General features: G+C 48.7%; 20 non-coding genes across 20 annotated transcripts; all 20 read right to left on the reverse strand.

Moving 5' to 3' along the window:
• Positions 1-448: 448 nt before the first annotated feature.
• Positions 449-520, reverse strand: TRNAG-UCC (transfer RNA glycine (anticodon UCC)). The gene has a single exon. It is a non-coding gene; the product is annotated as a tRNA-Gly (tRNA).
• Positions 521-1,402: 882 nt separating this feature from the next.
• Positions 1,403-1,474, reverse strand: TRNAG-UCC (transfer RNA glycine (anticodon UCC)). The gene has a single exon. It is a non-coding gene; the product is annotated as a tRNA-Gly (tRNA).
• An 882-nt stretch (positions 1,475-2,356) lies between these two features.
• Positions 2,357-2,428, reverse strand: TRNAG-UCC (transfer RNA glycine (anticodon UCC)). The gene has a single exon. It is a non-coding gene; the product is annotated as a tRNA-Gly (tRNA).
• An 882-nt stretch (positions 2,429-3,310) lies between these two features.
• On the reverse strand, positions 3,311-3,382 carry TRNAG-UCC (transfer RNA glycine (anticodon UCC)). The gene has a single exon. It is a non-coding gene; the product is annotated as a tRNA-Gly (tRNA).
• Positions 3,383-4,264: 882 nt separating this feature from the next.
• Positions 4,265-4,336, reverse strand: TRNAG-UCC (transfer RNA glycine (anticodon UCC)). The gene has a single exon. It is a non-coding gene; the product is annotated as a tRNA-Gly (tRNA).
• Positions 4,337-5,218: 882 nt separating this feature from the next.
• TRNAG-UCC (transfer RNA glycine (anticodon UCC)) lies at positions 5,219-5,290 on the reverse strand. Its single transcript has one exon. It is a non-coding gene; the product is annotated as a tRNA-Gly (tRNA).
• An 882-nt stretch (positions 5,291-6,172) lies between these two features.
• On the reverse strand, positions 6,173-6,244 carry TRNAG-UCC (transfer RNA glycine (anticodon UCC)). The gene has a single exon. It is a non-coding gene; the product is annotated as a tRNA-Gly (tRNA).
• An 883-nt stretch (positions 6,245-7,127) lies between these two features.
• On the reverse strand, positions 7,128-7,199 carry TRNAG-UCC (transfer RNA glycine (anticodon UCC)). The gene has a single exon. It is a non-coding gene; the product is annotated as a tRNA-Gly (tRNA).
• An 883-nt stretch (positions 7,200-8,082) lies between these two features.
• On the reverse strand, positions 8,083-8,154 carry TRNAG-UCC (transfer RNA glycine (anticodon UCC)). The gene has a single exon. It is a non-coding gene; the product is annotated as a tRNA-Gly (tRNA).
• Positions 8,155-9,037: 883 nt separating this feature from the next.
• Positions 9,038-9,109, reverse strand: TRNAG-UCC (transfer RNA glycine (anticodon UCC)). The gene has a single exon. It is a non-coding gene; the product is annotated as a tRNA-Gly (tRNA).
• Positions 9,110-9,993: 884 nt separating this feature from the next.
• Positions 9,994-10,065, reverse strand: TRNAG-UCC (transfer RNA glycine (anticodon UCC)). Its single transcript has one exon. It is a non-coding gene; the product is annotated as a tRNA-Gly (tRNA).
• Positions 10,066-10,947: 882 nt separating this feature from the next.
• On the reverse strand, positions 10,948-11,019 carry TRNAG-UCC (transfer RNA glycine (anticodon UCC)). The gene has a single exon. It is a non-coding gene; the product is annotated as a tRNA-Gly (tRNA).
• Positions 11,020-11,901: 882 nt separating this feature from the next.
• Positions 11,902-11,973, reverse strand: TRNAG-UCC (transfer RNA glycine (anticodon UCC)). The gene has a single exon. It is a non-coding gene; the product is annotated as a tRNA-Gly (tRNA).
• An 882-nt stretch (positions 11,974-12,855) lies between these two features.
• Positions 12,856-12,927, reverse strand: TRNAG-UCC (transfer RNA glycine (anticodon UCC)). The gene has a single exon. It is a non-coding gene; the product is annotated as a tRNA-Gly (tRNA).
• Positions 12,928-13,810: 883 nt separating this feature from the next.
• Positions 13,811-13,882, reverse strand: TRNAG-UCC (transfer RNA glycine (anticodon UCC)). The gene has a single exon. It is a non-coding gene; the product is annotated as a tRNA-Gly (tRNA).
• Positions 13,883-14,766: 884 nt separating this feature from the next.
• On the reverse strand, positions 14,767-14,838 carry TRNAG-UCC (transfer RNA glycine (anticodon UCC)). The gene has a single exon. It is a non-coding gene; the product is annotated as a tRNA-Gly (tRNA).
• An 882-nt stretch (positions 14,839-15,720) lies between these two features.
• TRNAG-UCC (transfer RNA glycine (anticodon UCC)) lies at positions 15,721-15,792 on the reverse strand. Its single transcript has one exon. It is a non-coding gene; the product is annotated as a tRNA-Gly (tRNA).
• Positions 15,793-16,675: 883 nt separating this feature from the next.
• On the reverse strand, positions 16,676-16,747 carry TRNAG-UCC (transfer RNA glycine (anticodon UCC)). Its single transcript has one exon. It is a non-coding gene; the product is annotated as a tRNA-Gly (tRNA).
• Positions 16,748-17,629: 882 nt separating this feature from the next.
• Positions 17,630-17,701, reverse strand: TRNAG-UCC (transfer RNA glycine (anticodon UCC)). Its single transcript has one exon. It is a non-coding gene; the product is annotated as a tRNA-Gly (tRNA).
• An 878-nt stretch (positions 17,702-18,579) lies between these two features.
• Positions 18,580-18,651, reverse strand: TRNAG-UCC (transfer RNA glycine (anticodon UCC)). Its single transcript has one exon. It is a non-coding gene; the product is annotated as a tRNA-Gly (tRNA).
• Positions 18,652-19,037: the final 386 nt, after the last annotated feature.

The raw sequence follows: 19,037 nt of genomic DNA on the forward strand, positions 1-19,037 counted from the left end.
GAGTGCCAGAAGCCAGCAACCGTAGAGGGGGATTAGCTCAAATGGTAGAGCGCTCGCTTAGCATGCGAGAGGTAGCGGGATCGATGCCCGCATCCTCCAAAACTTCCACTTGGCACTACCTTCAAATGAAGGGCCAACTTCTTTTTAGTTGGCACTGACACAAAAACCTAGGAAGCAGCTGCACGCATATCTGGCTAAACCTTCGATAGCTCAGCTGGTAGAGCGGAGGACTGTAGTAGCTAGTTAGCAATCCTTAGGTCGCTGGTTCGATTCCGGCTCGAAGGATGCTTTTGAGTGTCCGATAACCTTGCATGCTTCAACTTGGAGGCTCTCTTGCACAGACTTTGCAGCTGCATACCTCCTGGCCGCACTCTTTTTGAGCCTGACCGCACAACCATTGGCCTCTGGAGAGAGTGTTAACAAGAATACTTCAAAACAAGAGAAACAATGCGTTGGCCGGGAATCGAACCCGGGTCAACTGCTTGGAAGGCAGCTATGCTCACCACTATACCACCAACGCCATAGAATTCGCACCACTTCTCAATCGTGAAAATGCAACTCTCACCCCTAGTGTGACTAAAGCCAACTCTTCTGCTTCGTTAGTGGCTTGACAACAGTCAGACGGTAATGTGGCTTCTCGTAAGAGAGGTTTAAGCAGCAGCAGAGTGGCGCAGCGGGAGCGTGCTGGGCCCATAACCCAGAGGTCGATGGATCGAAACCATCCTCTGCTAGGCGCAGAGTTTTGTATTTTTCATGCTCCCAGGAAAAAGGTACCCCAAAAATTCACTGTCTCGTTCTTTCAGGCCACCCAAAGCCCAGCAAACTCCACTGTCCTTTATATTTCAAGGCACCAAAAAATCCACACTTAAAAAAAAAAAAAAAAAAAAAAGAAACCTTTTTTCTCCCATGGTCAAAGCTTGGTTTAGGCATAATAACATGACTGCGGTGTGACCCGAGTGCCAGAAGCCAGCAACCGTAGAGGGGGATTAGCTCAAATGGTAGAGCGCTCGCTTAGCATGCGAGAGGTAGCGGGATCGATGCCCGCATCCTCCAAAACTTCCACTTGGCACTACCTTCAAATGAAGGGCCAACTTCTTTTTAGTTGGCACTGACACAAAAACCTAGGAAGCAGCTGCACGCATATCTGGCTAAACCTTCGATAGCTCAGCTGGTAGAGCGGAGGACTGTAGTAGCTAGTTAGCAATCCTTAGGTCGCTGGTTCGATTCCGGCTCGAAGGATGCTTTTGAGTGTCCGATAACCTTGCATGCTTCAACTTGGAGGCTCTCTTGCACAGACTTTGCAGCTGCATACCTCCTGGCCGCACTCTTTTTGAGCCTGACCGCACAACCATTGGCCTCTGGAGAGAGTGTTAACAAGAATACTTCAAAACAAGAGAAACAATGCGTTGGCCGGGAATCGAACCCGGGTCAACTGCTTGGAAGGCAGCTATGCTCACCACTATACCACCAACGCCATAGAATTCGCACCACTTCTCAATCGTGAAAATGCAACTCTCACCCCTAGTGTGACTAAAGCCAACTCTTCTGCTTCGTTAGTGGCTTGACAACAGTCAGACGGTAATGTGGCTTCTCGTAAGAGAGGTTTAAGCAGCAGCAGAGTGGCGCAGCGGGAGCGTGCTGGGCCCATAACCCAGAGGTCGATGGATCGAAACCATCCTCTGCTAGGCGCAGAGTTTTGTATTTTTCATGCTCCCAGGAAAAAGGTACCCCAAAAATTCACTGTCTCGTTCTTTCAGGCCACCCAAAGCCCAGCAAACTCCACTGTCCTTTATATTTCAAGGCACCAAAAAATCCACACTTAAAAAAAAAAAAAAAAAAAAAAGAAACCTTTCTTCTCCCATGGTCAAAGCTTGGTTTAGGCATAATAACATGACTGCGGTGTGACCCGAGTGCCAGAAGCCAGCAACCGTAGAGGGGGATTAGCTCAAATGGTAGAGCGCTCGCTTAGCATGCGAGAGGTAGCGGGATCGATGCCCGCATCCTCCAAAACTTCCACTTGGCACTACCTTCAAATGAAGGGCCAACTTCTTTTTAGTTGGCACTGACACAAAAACCTAGGAAGCAGCTGCACGCATATCTGGCTAAACCTTCGATAGCTCAGCTGGTAGAGCGGAGGACTGTAGTAGCTAGTTAGCAATCCTTAGGTCGCTGGTTCGATTCCGGCTCGAAGGATGCTTTTGAGTGTCCGATAACCTTGCATGCTTCAACTTGGAGGCTCTCTTGCACAGACTTTGCAGCTGCATACCTCCTGGCCGCACTCTTTTTGAGCCTGACCGCACAACCATTGGCCTCTGGAGAGAGTGTTAACAAGAATACTTCAAAACAAGAGAAACAATGCGTTGGCCGGGAATCGAACCCGGGTCAACTGCTTGGAAGGCAGCTATGCTCACCACTATACCACCAACGCCATAGAATTCGCACCACTTCTCAATCGTGAAAATGCAACTCTCACCCCTAGTGTGACTAAAGCCAACTCTTCTGCTTCGTTAGTGGCTTGACAACAGTCAGACGGTAATGTGGCTTCTCATAAGAGAGGTTTAAGCAGCAGCAGAGTGGCGCAGCGGGAGCGTGCTGGGCCCATAACCCAGAGGTCGATGGATCGAAACCATCCTCTGCTAGGCGCAGAGTTTTGTATTTTTCATGCTCCCAGGAAAAAGGTACCCCAAAAATTCACTGTCTCGTTCTTTCAGGCCACCCAAAGCCCAGCAAACTCCACTGTCCTTTATATTTCAAGGCACCAAAAAATCCACACTTAAAAAAAAAAAAAAAAAAAAAAGAAACCTTTCTTCTCCCATGGTCAAAGCTTGGTTTAGGCATAATAACATGACTGCGGTGTGACCCGAGTGCCAGAAGCCAGCAACCGTAGAGGGGGATTAGCTCAAATGGTAGAGCGCTCGCTTAGCATGCGAGAGGTAGCGGGATCGATGCCCGCATCCTCCAAAACTTCCACTTGGCACTACCTTCAAATGAAGGGCCAACTTCTTTTTAGTTGGCACTGACACAAAAACCTAGGAAGCAGCTGCACGCATATCTGGCTAAACCTTCGATAGCTCAGCTGGTAGAGCGGAGGACTGTAGTAGCTAGTTAGCAATCCTTAGGTCGCTGGTTCGATTCCGGCTCGAAGGATGCTTTTGAGTGTCCGATAACCTTGCATGCTTCAACTTGGAGGCTCTCTTGCACAGACTTTGCAGCTGCATACCTCCTGGCCGCACTCTTTTTGAGCCTGACCGCACAACCATTGGCCTCTGGAGAGAGTGTTAACAAGAATACTTCAAAACAAGAGAAACAATGCGTTGGCCGGGAATCGAACCCGGGTCAACTGCTTGGAAGGCAGCTATGCTCACCACTATACCACCAACGCCATAGAATTCGCACCACTTCTCAATCGTGAAAATGCAACTCTCACCCCTAGTGTGACTAAAGCCAACTCTTCTGCTTCGTTAGTGGCTTGACAACAGTCAGACGGTAATGTGGCTTCTCGTAAGAGAGGTTTAAGCAGCAGCAGAGTGGCGCAGCGGGAGCGTGCTGGGCCCATAACCCAGAGGTCGATGGATCGAAACCATCCTCTGCTAGGCGCAGAGTTTTGTATTTTTCATGCTCCCAGGAAAAAGGTACCCCAAAAATTCACTGTCTCGTTCTTTCAGGCCACCCAAAGCCCAGCAAACTCCACTGTCCTTTATATTTCAAGGCACCAAAAAATCCACACTTAAAAAAAAAAAAAAAAAAAAAAGAAACCTTTCTTCTCCCATGGTCAAAGCTTGGTTTAGGCATAATAACATGACTGCGGTGTGACCCGAGTGCCAGAAGCCAGCAACCGTAGAGGGGGATTAGCTCAAATGGTAGAGCGCTCGCTTAGCATGCGAGAGGTAGCGGGATCGATGCCCGCATCCTCCAAAACTTACACTTGGCACTACCTTCAAATGAAGGGCCAACTTCTTTTTAGTTGGCACTGACACAAAAACCTAGGAAGCAGCTGCACGCATATCTGGCTAAACCTTCGATAGCTCAGCTGGTAGAGCGGAGGACTGTAGTAGCTAGTTAGCAATCCTTAGGTCGCTGGTTCGATTCCGGCTCGAAGGATGCTTTTGAGTGTCCGATAACCTTGCATGCTTCAACTTGGAGGCTCTCTTGCACAGACTTTGCAGCTGCATACCTCCTGGCCGCACTCTTTTTGAGCCTGACCGCACAACCATTGGCCTCTGGAGAGAGTGTTAACAAGAATACTTCAAAACAAGAGAAACAATGCGTTGGCCGGGAATCGAACCCGGGTCAACTGCTTGGAAGGCAGCTATGCTCACCACTATACCACCAACGCCATAGAATTCGCACCACTTCTCAATCGTGAAAATGCAACTCTCACCCCTAGTGTGACTAAAGCCAACTCTTCTGCTTCGTTAGTGGCTTGACAACAGTCAGACGGTAATGTGGCTTCTCGTAAGAGAGGTTTAAGCAGCAGCAGAGTGGCGCAGCGGGAGCGTGCTGGGCCCATAACCCAGAGGTCGATGGATCGAAACCATCCTCTGCTAGGCGCAGAGTTTTGTATTTTTCATGCTCCCAGGAAAAAGGTACCCCAAAAATTCACTGTCTCGTTCTTTCAGGCCACCCAAAGCCCAGCAAACTCCACTGTCCTTTATATTTCAAGGCACCAAAAAATCCACACTTAAAAAAAAAAAAAAAAAAAAAAGAAACCTTTCTTCTCCCATGGTCAAAGCTTGGTTTAGGCATAATAACATGACTGCGGTGTGACCCGAGTGCCAGAAGCCAGCAACCGTAGAGGGGGATTAGCTCAAATGGTAGAGCGCTCGCTTAGCATGCGAGAGGTAGCGGGATCGATGCCCGCATCCTCCAAAACTTCCACTTGGCACTACCTTCAAATGAAGGGCCAACTTCTTTTTAGTTGGCACTGACACAAAAACCTAGGAAGCAGCTGCACGCATATCTGGCTAAACCTTCGATAGCTCAGCTGGTAGAGCGGAGGACTGTAGTAGCTAGTTAGCAATCCTTAGGTCGCTGGTTCGATTCCGGCTCGAAGGATGCTTTTGAGTGTCCGATAACCTTGCATGCTTCAACTTGGAGGCTCTCTTGCACAGACTTTGCAGCTGCATACCTCCTGGCCGCACTCTTTTTGAGCCTGACCGCACAACCATTGGCCTCTGGAGAGAGTGTTAACAAGAATACTTCAAAACAAGAGAAACAATGCGTTGGCCGGGAATCGAACCCGGGTCAACTGCTTGGAAGGCAGCTATGCTCACCACTATACCACCAACGCCATAGAATTCGCACCACTTCTCAATCGTGAAAATGCAACTCTCACCCCTAGTGTGACTAAAGCCAACTCTTCTGCTTCGTTAGTGGCTTGACAACAGTCAGACGGTAATGTGGCTTCTCGTAAGAGAGGTTTAAGCAGCAGCAGAGTGGCGCAGCGGGAGCGTGCTGGGCCCATAACCCAGAGGTCGATGGATCGAAACCATCCTCTGCTAGGCGCAGAGTTTTGTATTTTTCATGCTCCCAGGAAAAAGGTACCCCAAAAATTCACTGTCTCGTTCTTTCAGGCCACCCAAAGCCCAGCAAACTCCACTGTCCTTTATATTTCAAGGCACCAAAAAATCCACACTTAAAAAAAAAAAAAAAAAAAAAAGAAACCTTTCTTCTCCCATGGTCAAAGCTTGGTTTAGGCATAATAACATGACTGCGGTGTGACCCGAGTGCCAGAAGCCAGCAACCATAGAGGGGGATTAGCTCAAATGGTAGAGCGCTCGCTTAGCATGCGAGAGGTAGCGGGATCGATGCCCGCATCCTCCAAAACTTCCACTTGGCACTACCTTCAAATGAAGGGCCAACTTCTTTTTAGTTGGCACTGACACAAAAACCTAGGAAGCAGCTGCACGCATATCTGGCTAAACCTTCGATAGCTCAGCTGGTAGAGCGGAGGACTGTAGTAGCTAGTTAGCAATCCTTAGGTCGCTGGTTCGATTCCGGCTCGAAGGATGCTTTTGAGTGTCCGATAACCTTGCATGCTTCAACTTGGAGGCTCTCTTGCACAGACTTTGCAGCTGCATACCTCCTGGCCGCACTCTTTTTGAGCCTGACCGCACAACCATTGGCCTCTGGAGAGAGTGTTAACAAGAATACTTCAAAACAAGAGAAACAATGCGTTGGCCGGGAATCGAACCCGGGTCAACTGCTTGGAAGGCAGCTATGCTCACCACTATACCACCAACGCCATAGAATTCGCACCACTTCTCAATCGTGAAAATGCAACTCTCACCCCTAGTGTGACTAAAGCCAACTCTTCTGCTTCGTTAGTGGCTTGACAACAGTCAGACGGTAATGTGGCTTCTCGTAAGAGAGGTTTAAGCAGCAGCAGAGTGGCGCAGCGGGAGCGTGCTGGGCCCATAACCCAGAGGTCGATGGATCGAAACCATCCTCTGCTAGGCGCAGAGTTTTGTATTTTTCATGCTCCCAGGAAAAAGGTACCCCAAAAATTCACTGTCTCGTTCTTTCAGGCCACCCAAAGCCCAGCAAACTCCACTGTCCTTTATATTTCAAGGCACCAAAAAATCCACACTTAAAAAAAAAAAAAAAAAAAAAAAGAAACCTTTCTTCTCCCATGGTCAAAGCTTGGTTTAGGCATAATAACATGACTGCGGTGTGACCCGAGTGCCAGAAGCCAGCAACCGTAGAGGGGGATTAGCTCAAATGGTAGAGCGCTCGCTTAGCATGCGAGAGGTAGCGGGATCGATGCCCGCATCCTCCAAAACTTCCACTTGGCACTACCTTCAAATGAAGGGCCAACTTCTTTTTAGTTGGCACTGACACAAAAACCTAGGAAGCAGCTGCACGCATATCTGGCTAAACCTTCGATAGCTCAGCTGGTAGAGCGGAGGACTGTAGTAGCTAGTTAGCAATCCTTAGGTCGCTGGTTCGATTCCGGCTCGAAGGATGCTTTTGAGTGTCCGATAACCTTGCATGCTTCAACTTGGAGGCTCTCTTGCACAGACTTTGCAGCTGCATACCTCCTGGCCGCACTCTTTTTGAGCCTGACCGCACAACCATTGGCCTCTGGAGAGAGTGTTAACAAGAATACTTCAAAACAAGAGAAACAATGCGTTGGCCGGGAATCGAACCCGGGTCAACTGCTTGGAAGGCAGCTATGCTCACCACTATACCACCAACGCCATAGAATTCGCACCACTTCTCAATCGTGAAAATGCAACTCTCACCCCTAGTGTGACTAAAGCCAACTCTTCTGCTTCGTTAGTGGCTTGACAACAGTCAGACGGTAATGTGGCTTCTCGTAAGAGAGGTTTAAGCAGCAGCAGAGTGGCGCAGCGGGAGCGTGCTGGGCCCATAACCCAGAGGTCGATGGATCGAAACCATCCTCTGCTAGGCGCAGAGTTTTGTATTTTTCATGCTCCCAGGAAAAAGGTACCCCAAAAATTCACTGTCTCGTTCTTTCAGGCCACCCAAAGCCCAGCAAACTCCACTGTCCTTTATATTTCAAGGCACCAAAAAATCCACACTTAAAAAAAAAAAAAAAAAAAAAAAGAAACCTTTCTTCTCCCATGGTCAAAGCTTGGTTTAGGCATAATAACATGACTGCGGTGTGACCCGAGTGCCAGAAGCCAGCAACCATAGAGGGGGATTAGCTCAAATGGTAGAGCGCTCGCTTAGCATGCGAGAGGTAGCGGGATCGATGCCCGCATCCTCCAAAACTTCCACTTGGCACTACCTTCAAATGAAGGGCCAACTTCTTTTTAGTTGGCACTGACACAAAAACCTAGGAAGCAGCTGCACGCATATCTGGCTAAACCTTCGATAGCTCAGCTGGTAGAGCGGAGGACTGTAGTAGCTAGTTAGCAATCCTTAGGTCGCTGGTTCGATTCCGGCTCGAAGGATGCTTTTGAGTGTCCGATAACCTTGCATGCTTCAACTTGGAGGCTCTCTTGCACAGACTTTGCAGCTGCATACCTCCTGGCCGCACTCTTTTTGAGCCTGACCGCACAACCATTGGCCTCTGGAGAGAGTGTTAACAAGAATACTTCAAAACAAGAGAAACAATGCGTTGGCCGGGAATCGAACCCGGGTCAACTGCTTGGAAGGCAGCTATGCTCACCACTATACCACCAACGCCATAGAATTCGCACCACTTCTCAATCGTGAAAATGCAACTCTCACCCCTAGTGTGACTAAAGCCAACTCTTCTGCTTCGTTAGTGGCTTGACAACAGTCAGACGGTAATGTGGCTTCTCGTAAGAGAGGTTTAAGCAGCAGCAGAGTGGCGCAGCGGGAGCGTGCTGGGCCCATAACCCAGAGGTCGATGGATCGAAACCATCCTCTGCTAGGCGCAGAGTTTTGTATTTTTCATGCTCCCAGGAAAAAGGTACCCCAAAAATTCACTGTCTCGTTCTTTCAGGCCACCCAAAGCCCAGCAAACTCCACTGTCCTTTATATTTCAAGGCACCAAAAAATCCACACTTAAAAAAAAAAAAAAAAAAAAAAAGAAACCTTTCTTCTCCCATGGTCAAAGCTTGGTTTAGGCATAATAACATGACTGCGGTGTGACCCGAGTGCCAGAAGCCAGCAACCGTAGAGGGGGATTAGCTCAAATGGTAGAGCGCTCGCTTAGCATGCGAGAGGTAGCGGGATCGATGCCCGCATCCTCCAAAACTTCCACTTGGCACTACCTTCAAATGAAGGGCCAACTTCTTTTTAGTTGGCACTGACACAAAAACCTAGGAAGCAGCTGCACGCATATCTGGCTAAACCTTCGATAGCTCAGCTGGTAGAGCGGAGGACTGTAGTAGCTAGTTAGCAATCCTTAGGTCGCTGGTTCGATTCCGGCTCGAAGGATGCTTTTGAGTGTCCGATAACCTTGCATGCTTCAACTTGGAGGCTCTCTTGCACAGACTTTGCAGCTGCATACCTCCTGGCCGCACTCTTTTTGAGCCTGACCGCACAACCATTGGCCTCTGGAGAGAGTGTTAACAAGAATACTTCAAAACAAGAGAAACAATGCGTTGGCCGGGAATCGAACCCGGGTCAACTGCTTGGAAGGCAGCTATGCTCACCACTATACCACCAACGCCATAGAATTCGCACCACTTCTCAATCGTGAAAATGCAACTCTCACCCCTAGTGTGACTAAAGCCAACTCTTCTGCTTCGTTAGTGGCTTGACAACAGTCAGACGGTAATGTGGCTTCTCGTAAGAGAGGTTTAAGCAGCAGCAGAGTGGCGCAGCGGGAGCGTGCTGGGCCCATAACCCAGAGGTCGATGGATCGAAACCATCCTCTGCTAGGCGCAGAGTTTTGTATTTTTCATGCTCCCAGGAAAAAGGTACCCCAAAAATTCACTGTCTCGTTCTTTCAGGCCACCCAAAGCCCAGCAAACTCCACTGTCCTTTATATTTCAAGGCACCAAAAAATCCACACTTAAAAAAAAAAAAAAAAAAAAAAAAGAAACCTTTCTTCTCCCATGGTCAAAGCTTGGTTTAGGCATAATAACATGACTGCGGTGTGACCCGAGTGCCAGAAGCCAGCAACCGTAGAGGGGGATTAGCTCAAATGGTAGAGCGCTCGCTTAGCATGCGAGAGGTAGCGGGATCGATGCCCGCATCCTCCAAAACTTCCACTTGGCACTACCTTCAAATGAAGGGCCAACTTCTTTTTAGTTGGCACTGACACAAAAACCTAGGAAGCAGCTGCACGCATATCTGGCTAAACCTTCGATAGCTCAGCTGGTAGAGCGGAGGACTGTAGTAGCTAGTTAGCAATCCTTAGGTCGCTGGTTCGATTCCGGCTCGAAGGATGCTTTTGAGTGTCCGATAACCTTGCATGCTTCAACTTGGAGGCTCTCTTGCACAGACTTTGCAGCTGCATACCTCCTGGCCGCACTCTTTTTGAGCCTGACCGCACAACCATTGGCCTCTGGAGAGAGTGTTAACAAGAATACTTCAAAACAAGAGAAACAATGCGTTGGCCGGGAATCGAACCCGGGTCAACTGCTTGGAAGGCAGCTATGCTCACCACTATACCACCAACGCCATAGAATTCGCACCACTTCTCAATCGTGAAAATGCAACTCTCACCCCTAGTGTGACTAAAGCCAACTCTTCTGCTTCGTTAGTGGCTTGACAACAGTCAGACGGTAATGTGGCTTCTCGTAAGAGAGGTTTAAGCAGCAGCAGAGTGGCGCAGCGGGAGCGTGCTGGGCCCATAACCCAGAGGTCGATGGATCGAAACCATCCTCTGCTAGGCGCAGAGTTTTGTATTTTTCATGCTCCCAGGAAAAAGGTACCCCAAAAATTCACTGTCTCGTTCTTTCAGGCCACCCAAAGCCCAGCAAACTCCACTGTCCTTTATATTTCAAGGCACCAAAAAATCCACACTTAAAAAAAAAAAAAAAAAAAAAAGAAACCTTTCTTCTCCCATGGTCAAAGCTTGGTTTAGGCATAATAACATGACTGCGGTGTGACCCGAGTGCCAGAAGCCAGCAACCGTAGAGGGGGATTAGCTCAAATGGTAGAGCGCTCGCTTAGCATGCGAGAGGTAGCGGGATCGATGCCCGCATCCTCCAAAACTTCCACTTGGCACTACCTTCAAATGAAGGGCCAACTTCTTTTTAGTTGGCACTGACACAAAAACCTAGGAAGCAGCTGCACGCATATCTGGCTAAACCTTCGATAGCTCAGCTGGTAGAGCGGAGGACTGTAGTAGCTAGTTAGCAATCCTTAGGTCGCTGGTTCGATTCCGGCTCGAAGGATGCTTTTGAGTGTCCGATAACCTTGCATGCTTCAACTTGGAGGCTCTCTTGCACAGACTTTGCAGCTGCATACCTCCTGGCCGCACTCTTTTTGAGCCTGACCGCACAACCATTGGCCTCTGGAGAGAGTGTTAACAAGAATACTTCAAAACAAGAGAAACAATGCGTTGGCCGGGAATCGAACCCGGGTCAACTGCTTGGAAGGCAGCTATGCTCACCACTATACCACCAACGCCATAGAATTCGCACCACTTCTCAATCGTGAAAATGCAACTCTCACCCCTAGTGTGACTAAAGCCAACTCTTCTGCTTCGTTAGTGGCTTGACAACAGTCAGACGGTAATGTGGCTTCTCGTAAGAGAGGTTTAAGCAGCAGCAGAGTGGCGCAGCGGGAGCGTGCTGGGCCCATAACCCAGAGGTCGATGGATCGAAACCATCCTCTGCTAGGCGCAGAGTTTTGTATTTTTCATGCTCCCAGGAAAAAGGTACCCCAAAAATTCACTGTCTCGTTCTTTCAGGCCACCCAAAGCCCAGCAAACTCCACTGTCCTTTATATTTCAAGGCACCAAAAAATCCACACTTAAAAAAAAAAAAAAAAAAAAAAGAAACCTTTCTTCTCCCATGGTCAAAGCTTGGTTTAGGCATAATAACATGACTGCGGTGTGACCCGAGTGCCAGAAGCCAGCAACCGTAGAGGGGGATTAGCTCAAATGGTAGAGCGCTCGCTTAGCATGCGAGAGGTAGCGGGATCGATGCCCGCATCCTCCAAAACTTCCACTTGGCACTACCTTCAAATGAAGGGCCAACTTCTTTTTAGTTGGCACTGACACAAAAACCTAGGAAGCAGCTGCACGCATATCTGGCTAAACCTTCGATAGCTCAGCTGGTAGAGCGGAGGACTGTAGTAGCTAGTTAGCAATCCTTAGGTCGCTGGTTCGATTCCGGCTCGAAGGATGCTTTTGAGTGTCCGATAACCTTGCATGCTTCAACTTGGAGGCTCTCTTGCACAGACTTTGCAGCTGCATACCTCCTGGCCGCACTCTTTTTGAGCCTGACCGCACAACCATTGGCCTCTGGAGAGAGTGTTAACAAGAATACTTCAAAACAAGAGAAACAATGCGTTGGCCGGGAATCGAACCCGGGTCAACTGCTTGGAAGGCAGCTATGCTCACCACTATACCACCAACGCCATAGAATTCGCACCACTTCTCAATCGTGAAAATGCAACTCTCACCCCTAGTGTGACTAAAGCCAACTCTTCTGCTTCGTTAGTGGCTTGACAACAGTCAGACGGTAATGTGGCTTCTCGTAAGAGAGGTTTAAGCAGCAGCAGAGTGGCGCAGCGGGAGCGTGCTGGGCCCATAACCCAGAGGTCGATGGATCGAAACCATCCTCTGCTAGGCGCAGAGTTTTGTATTTTTCATGCTCCCAGGAAAAAGGTACCCCAAAAATTCACTGTCTCGTTCTTTCAGGCCACCCAAAGCCCAGCAAACTCCACTGTCCTTTATATTTCAAGGCACCAAAAAATCCACACTTAAAAAAAAAAAAAAAAAAAAAAGAAACCTTTCTTCTCCCATGGTCAAAGCTTGGTTTAGGCATAATAACATGACTGCGGTGTGACCCGAGTGCCAGAAGCCAGCAACCGTAGAGGGGGATTAGCTCAAATGGTAGAGCGCTCGCTTAGCATGCGAGAGGTAGCGGGATCGATGCCCGCATCCTCCAAAACTTCCACTTGGCACTACCTTCAAATGAAGGGCCAACTTCTTTTTAGTTGGCACTGACACAAAAACCTAGGAAGCAGCTGCACGCATATCTGGCTAAACCTTCGATAGCTCAGCTGGTAGAGCGGAGGACTGTAGTAGCTAGTTAGCAATCCTTAGGTCGCTGGTTCGATTCCGGCTCGAAGGATGCTTTTGAGTGTCCGATAACCTTGCATGCTTCAACTTGGAGGCTCTCTTGCACAGACTTTGCAGCTGCATACCTCCTGGCCGCACTCTTTTTGAGCCTGACCGCACAACCATTGGCCTCTGGAGAGAGTGTTAACAAGAATACTTCAAAACAAGAGAAACAATGCGTTGGCCGGGAATCGAACCCGGGTCAACTGCTTGGAAGGCAGCTATGCTCACCACTATACCACCAACGCCATAGAATTCGCACCACTTCTCAATCGTGAAAATGCAACTCTCACCCCTAGTGTGACTAAAGCCAACTCTTCTGCTTCGTTAGTGGCTTGACAACAGTCAGACGGTAATGTGGCTTCTCGTAAGAGAGGTTTAAGCAGCAGCAGAGTGGCGCAGCGGGAGCGTGCTGGGCCCATAACCCAGAGGTCGATGGATCGAAACCATCCTCTGCTAGGCGCAGAGTTTTGTATTTTTCATGCTCCCAGGAAAAAGGTACCCCAAAAATTCACTGTCTCGTTCTTTCAGGCCACCCAAAGCCCAGCAAACTCCACTGTCCTTTATATTTCAAGGCACCAAAAAATCCACACTTAAAAAAAAAAAAAAAAAAAAAAAGAAACCTTTCTTCTCCCATGGTCAAAGCTTGGTTTAGGCATAATAACATGACTGCGGTGTGACCCGAGTGCCAGAAGCCAGCAACCGTAGAGGGGGATTAGCTCAAATGGTAGAGCGCTCGCTTAGCATGCGAGAGGTAGCGGGATCGATGCCCGCATCCTCCAAAACTTCCACTTGGCACTACCTTCAAATGAAGGGCCAACTTCTTTTTAGTTGGCACTGACACAAAAACCTAGGAAGCAGCTGCACGCATATCTGGCTAAACCTTCGATAGCTCAGCTGGTAGAGCGGAGGACTGTAGTAGCTAGTTAGCAATCCTTAGGTCGCTGGTTCGATTCCGGCTCGAAGGATGCTTTTGAGTGTCCGATAACCTTGCATGCTTCAACTTGGAGGCTCTCTTGCACAGACTTTGCAGCTGCATACCTCCTGGCCGCACTCTTTTTGAGCCTGACCGCACAACCATTGGCCTCTGGAGAGAGTGTTAACAAGAATACTTCAAAACAAGAGAAACAATGCGTTGGCCGGGAATCGAACCCGGGTCAACTGCTTGGAAGGCAGCTATGCTCACCACTATACCACCAACGCCATAGAATTCGCACCACTTCTCAATCGTGAAAATGCAACTCTCACCCCTAGTGTGACTAAAGCCAACTCTTCTGCTTCGTTAGTGGCTTGACAACAGTCAGACGGTAATGTGGCTTCTCGTAAGAGAGGTTTAAGCAGCAGCAGAGTGGCGCAGCGGGAGCGTGCTGGGCCCATAACCCAGAGGTCGATGGATCGAAACCATCCTCTGCTAGGCGCAGAGTTTTGTATTTTTCATGCTCCCAGGAAAAAGGTACCCCAAAAATTCACTGTCTCGTTCTTTCAGGCCACCCAAAGCCCAGCAAACTCCACTGTCCTTTATATTTCAAGGCACCAAAAAATCCACACTTAAAAAAAAAAAAAAAAAAAAAAAAGAAACCTTTCTTCTCCCATGGTCAAAGCTTGGTTTAGGCATAATAACATGACTGCGGTGTGACCCGAGTGCCAGAAGCCAGCAACCATAGAGGGGGATTAGCTCAAATGGTAGAGCGCTCGCTTAGCATGCGAGAGGTAGCGGGATCGATGCCCGCATCCTCCAAAACTTCCACTTGGCACTACCTTCAAATGAAGGGCCAACTTCTTTTTAGTTGGCACTGACACAAAAACCTAGGAAGCAGCTGCACGCATATCTGGCTAAACCTTCGATAGCTCAGCTGGTAGAGCGGAGGACTGTAGTAGCTAGTTAGCAATCCTTAGGTCGCTGGTTCAATTCCGGCTCGAAGGATGCTTTTGAGTGTCCGATAACCTTGCATGCTTCAACTTGGAGGCTCTCTTGCACAGACTTTGCAGCTGCATACCTCCTGGCCGCACTCTTTTTGAGCCTGACCGCACAACCATTGGCCTCTGGAGAGAGTGTTAACAAGAATACTTCAAAACAAGAGAAACAATGCGTTGGCCGGGAATCGAACCCGGGTCAACTGCTTGGAAGGCAGCTATGCTCACCACTATACCACCAACGCCATAGAATTCGCACCACTTCTCAATCGTGAAAATGCAACTCTCACCCCTAGTGTGACTAAAGCCAACTCTTCTGCTTCGTTAGTGGCTTGACAACAGTCAGACGGTAATGTGGCTTCTCGTAAGAGAGGTTTAAGCAGCAGCAGAGTGGCGCAGCGGGAGCGTGCTGGGCCCATAACCCAGAGGTCGATGGATCGAAACCATCCTCTGCTAGGCGCAGAGTTTTGTATTTTTCATGCTCCCAGGAAAAAGGTACCCCAAAAATTCACTGTCTCGTTCTTTCAGGCCACCCAAAGCCCAGCAAACTCCACTGTCCTTTATATTTCAAGGCACCAAAAAATCCACACTTAAAAAAAAAAAAAAAAAAAAAAGAAACCTTTCTTCTCCCATGGTCAAAGCTTGGTTTAGGCATAATAACATGACTGCGGTGTGACCCGAGTGCCAGAAGCCAGCAACCGTAGAGGGGGATTAGCTCAAATGGTAGAGCGCTCGCTTAGCATGCGAGAGGTAGCGGGATCGATGCCCGCATCCTCCAAAACTTCCACTTGGCACTACCTTCAAATGAAGGGCCAACTTCTTTTTAGTTGGCACTGACACAAAAACCTAGGAAGCAGCTGCACGCATATCTGGCTAAACCTTCGATAGCTCAGCTGGTAGAGCGGAGGACTGTAGTAGCTAGTTAGCAATCCTTAGGTCGCTGGTTCGATTCCGGCTCGAAGGATGCTTTTGAGTGTCCGATAACCTTGCATGCTTCAACTTGGAGGCTCTCTTGCACAGACTTTGCAGCTGCATACCTCCTGGCCGCACTCTTTTTGAGCCTGACCGCACAACCATTGGCCTCTGGAGAGAGTGTTAACAAGAATACTTCAAAACAAGAGAAACAATGCGTTGGCCGGGAATCGAACCCGGGTCAACTGCTTGGAAGGCAGCTATGCTCACCACTATACCACCAACGCCATAGAATTCGCACCACTTCTCAATCGTGAAAATGCAACTCTCACCCCTAGTGTGACTAAAGCCAACTCTTCTGCTTCGTTAGTGGCTTGACAACAGTCAGACGGTAATGTGGCTTCTCGTAAGAGAGGTTTAAGCAGCAGCAGAGTGGCGCAGCGGGAGCGTGCTGGGCCCATAACCCAGAGGTCGATGGATCGAAACCATCCTCTGCTAGGCGCAGAGTTTTGTATTTTTCATGCTCCCAGGAAAAAGGTACCCCAAAAATTCACTGTCTCGTTCTTTCAGGCCACCCAAAGCCCAGCAAACTCCACTGTCCTTTATATTTCAAGGCACCAAAAAATCCACACTTAAAAAAAAAAAAAAAAAAAAAAAGAAACCTTTCTTCTCCCATGGTCAAAGCTTGGTTTAGGCATAATAACATGACTGCGGTGTGACCCGAGTGCCAGAAGCCAGCAACCGTAGAGGGGGATTAGCTCAAATGGTAGAGCGCTCGCTTAGCATGCGAGAGGTAGCGGGATCGATGCCCGCATCCTCCAAAACTTCCACTTGGCACTACCTTCAAATGAAGGGCCAACTTCTTTTTAGTTGGCACTGACACAAAAACCTAGGAAGCAGCTGCACGCATATCTGGCTAAACCTTCGATAGCTCAGCTGGTAGAGCGGAGGACTGTAGTAGCTAGTTAGCAATCCTTAGGTCGCTGGTTCGATTCCGGCTCGAAGGATGCTTTTGAGTGTCCGATAACCTTGCATGCTTCAACTTGGAGGCTCTCTTGCACAGACTTTGCAGCTGCATACCTCCTGGCCGCACTCTTTTTGAGCCTGACCGCACAACCATTGGCCTCTGGAGAGAGTGTTAACAAGAATACTTCAAAACAAGAGAAACAATGCGTTGGCCGGGAATCGAACCCGGGTCAACTGCTTGGAAGGCAGCTATGCTCACCACTATACCACCAACGCCATAGAATTCGCACCACTTCTCAATCGTGAAAATGCAACTCTCACCCCTAGTGTGACTAAAGCCAACTCTTCTGCTTCGTTAGTGGCTTGACAACAGTCAGACGGTAATGTGGCTTCTCGTAAGAGAGGTTTAAGCAGCAGCAGAGTGGCGCAGCGGGAGCGTGCTGGGCCCATAACCCAGAGGTCGATGGATCGAAACCATCCTCTGCTAGGCGCAGAGTTTTGTATTTTTCATGCTCCCAGGAAAAAGGTACCCCAAAAATTCACTGTCTCGTTCTTTCAGGCCACCCAAAGCCCAGCAAACTCCACTGTCCTTTATATTTCAAGGCACCAAAAAATCCACACTTAAAAAAAAAAAAAAAAAAAAAAGAAACCTTTCTTCTCCCATGGTCAAAGCTTGGTTTAGGCATAATAACATGACTGCGGTGTGACCCGAGTGCCAGAAGCCAGCAACCATAGAGGGGGATTAGCTCAAATGGTAGAGCGCTCGCTTAGCATGCGAGAGGTAGCGGGATCGATGCCCGCATCCTCCAAAACTTCCACTTGGCACTACCTTCAAATGAAGGGCCAACTTCTTTTTAGTTGGCACTGACACAAAAACCTAGGAAGCAGCTGCACGCATATCTGGCTAAACCTTCGATAGCTCAGCTGGTAGAGCGGAGGACTGTAGTAGCTAGTTAGCAATCCTTAGGTCGCTGGTTCGATTCCGGCTCGAAGGATGCTTTTGAGTGTCCGATAACCTTGCATGCTTCAACTTGGAGGCTCTCTTGCACAGACTTTGCAGCTGCATACCTCCTGGCCGCACTCTTTTTGAGCCTGACCGCACAACCATTGGCCTCTGGAGAGAGTGTTAACAAGAATACTTCAAAACAAGAGAAACAATGCGTTGGCCGGGAATCGAACCCGGGTCAACTGCTTGGAAGGCAGCTATGCTCACCACTATACCACCAACGCCATAGAATTCGCACCACTTCTCAATCGTGAAAATGCAACTCTCACCCCTAGTGTGACTAAAGCCAACTCTTCTGCTTCGTTAGTGGCTTGACAACAGTCAGACGGTAATGTGGCTTCTCGTAAGAGAGGTTTAAGCAGCAGCAGAGTGGCGCAGCGGGAGCGTGCTGGGCCCATAACCCAGAGGTCGATGGATCGAAACCATCCTCTGCTAGGCGCAGAGTTTTGTATTTTTCATGCTCCCAGGAAAAAGGTACCCCAAAAATTCACTGTCTCGTTCTTTCAGGCCACCCAAAGCCCAGCAAACTCCACTGTCCTTTATATTTCAAGGCACCAAAAAATCCACACTTAAAAAAAAAAAAAAAAAAGAAACCTTTCTTCTCCCATGGTCAAAGCTTGGTTTAGGCATGATAACATGACTGCGGTGTGACCCGAGTGCCAGAAGCCAGCAACCGTAGAGGGGGATTAGCTCAAATGGTAGAGCGCTCGCTTAGCATGCGAGAGGTAGCGGGATCGATGCCCGCATCCTCCAAAACTTCCACTTGGCACTACCTTCAAATGAAGGGCCAACTTCTTTTTAGTTGGCACTGACACAAAAACCTAGGAAGCAGCTGCACGCATATCTGGCTAAACCTTCGATAGCTCAGCTGGTAGAGCGGAGGACTGTAGTAGCTAGTTAGCAATCCTTAGGTCGCTGGTTCGATTCCGGCTCGAAGGATGCTTTTGAGTGTCCGATAACCTTGCATGCTTCAACTTGGAGGCTCTCTTGCACAGACTTTGCAGCTGCATACCTCCTGGCCGCACTCTTTTTGAGCCTGACCGCACAACCATTGGCCTCTGGAGAGAGTGTTAACAAGAATACTTCAAAACAAGAGAAACAATGCGTTGGCCGGGAATCGAACCCGGGTCAACTGCTTGGAAGGCAGCTATGCTCACCACTATACCACCAACGCCATAGAATTCGCACCACTTCTCAATCGTGAAAATGCAACTCTCACCCCTAGTGTGACTAAAGCCAACTCTTCTGCTTCGTTAGTGGCTTGACAACAGTCAGACGGTAATGTGGCTTCTCGTAAGAGAGGTTTAAGCAGCAGCAGAGTGGCGCAGCGGGAGCGTGCTGGGCCCATAACCCAGAGGTCGATGGATCGAAACCATCCTCTGCTAGGCGCAGAGTTTTGTATTTTTCATGCTCCCAGGAAAAAGGTACCCCAAAAATTCACTGTCTCGTTCTTTCAGGCCACCCAAAGCCCAGCAAACTCCACTGTCCTTTATATTTCAAGGCACCAAAAAATCCACACTTAAAAAAAAAAAAAAAAAAAAAAAGAAACCTTTCTTCTCC

Source organism: Eleutherodactylus coqui, chromosome 1, assembly GCF_035609145.1.
Source record: "Eleutherodactylus coqui strain aEleCoq1 chromosome 1, aEleCoq1.hap1, whole genome shotgun sequence".
Taxonomy (NCBI): Eukaryota; Metazoa; Chordata; class Amphibia; order Anura; family Eleutherodactylidae; genus Eleutherodactylus; species Eleutherodactylus coqui.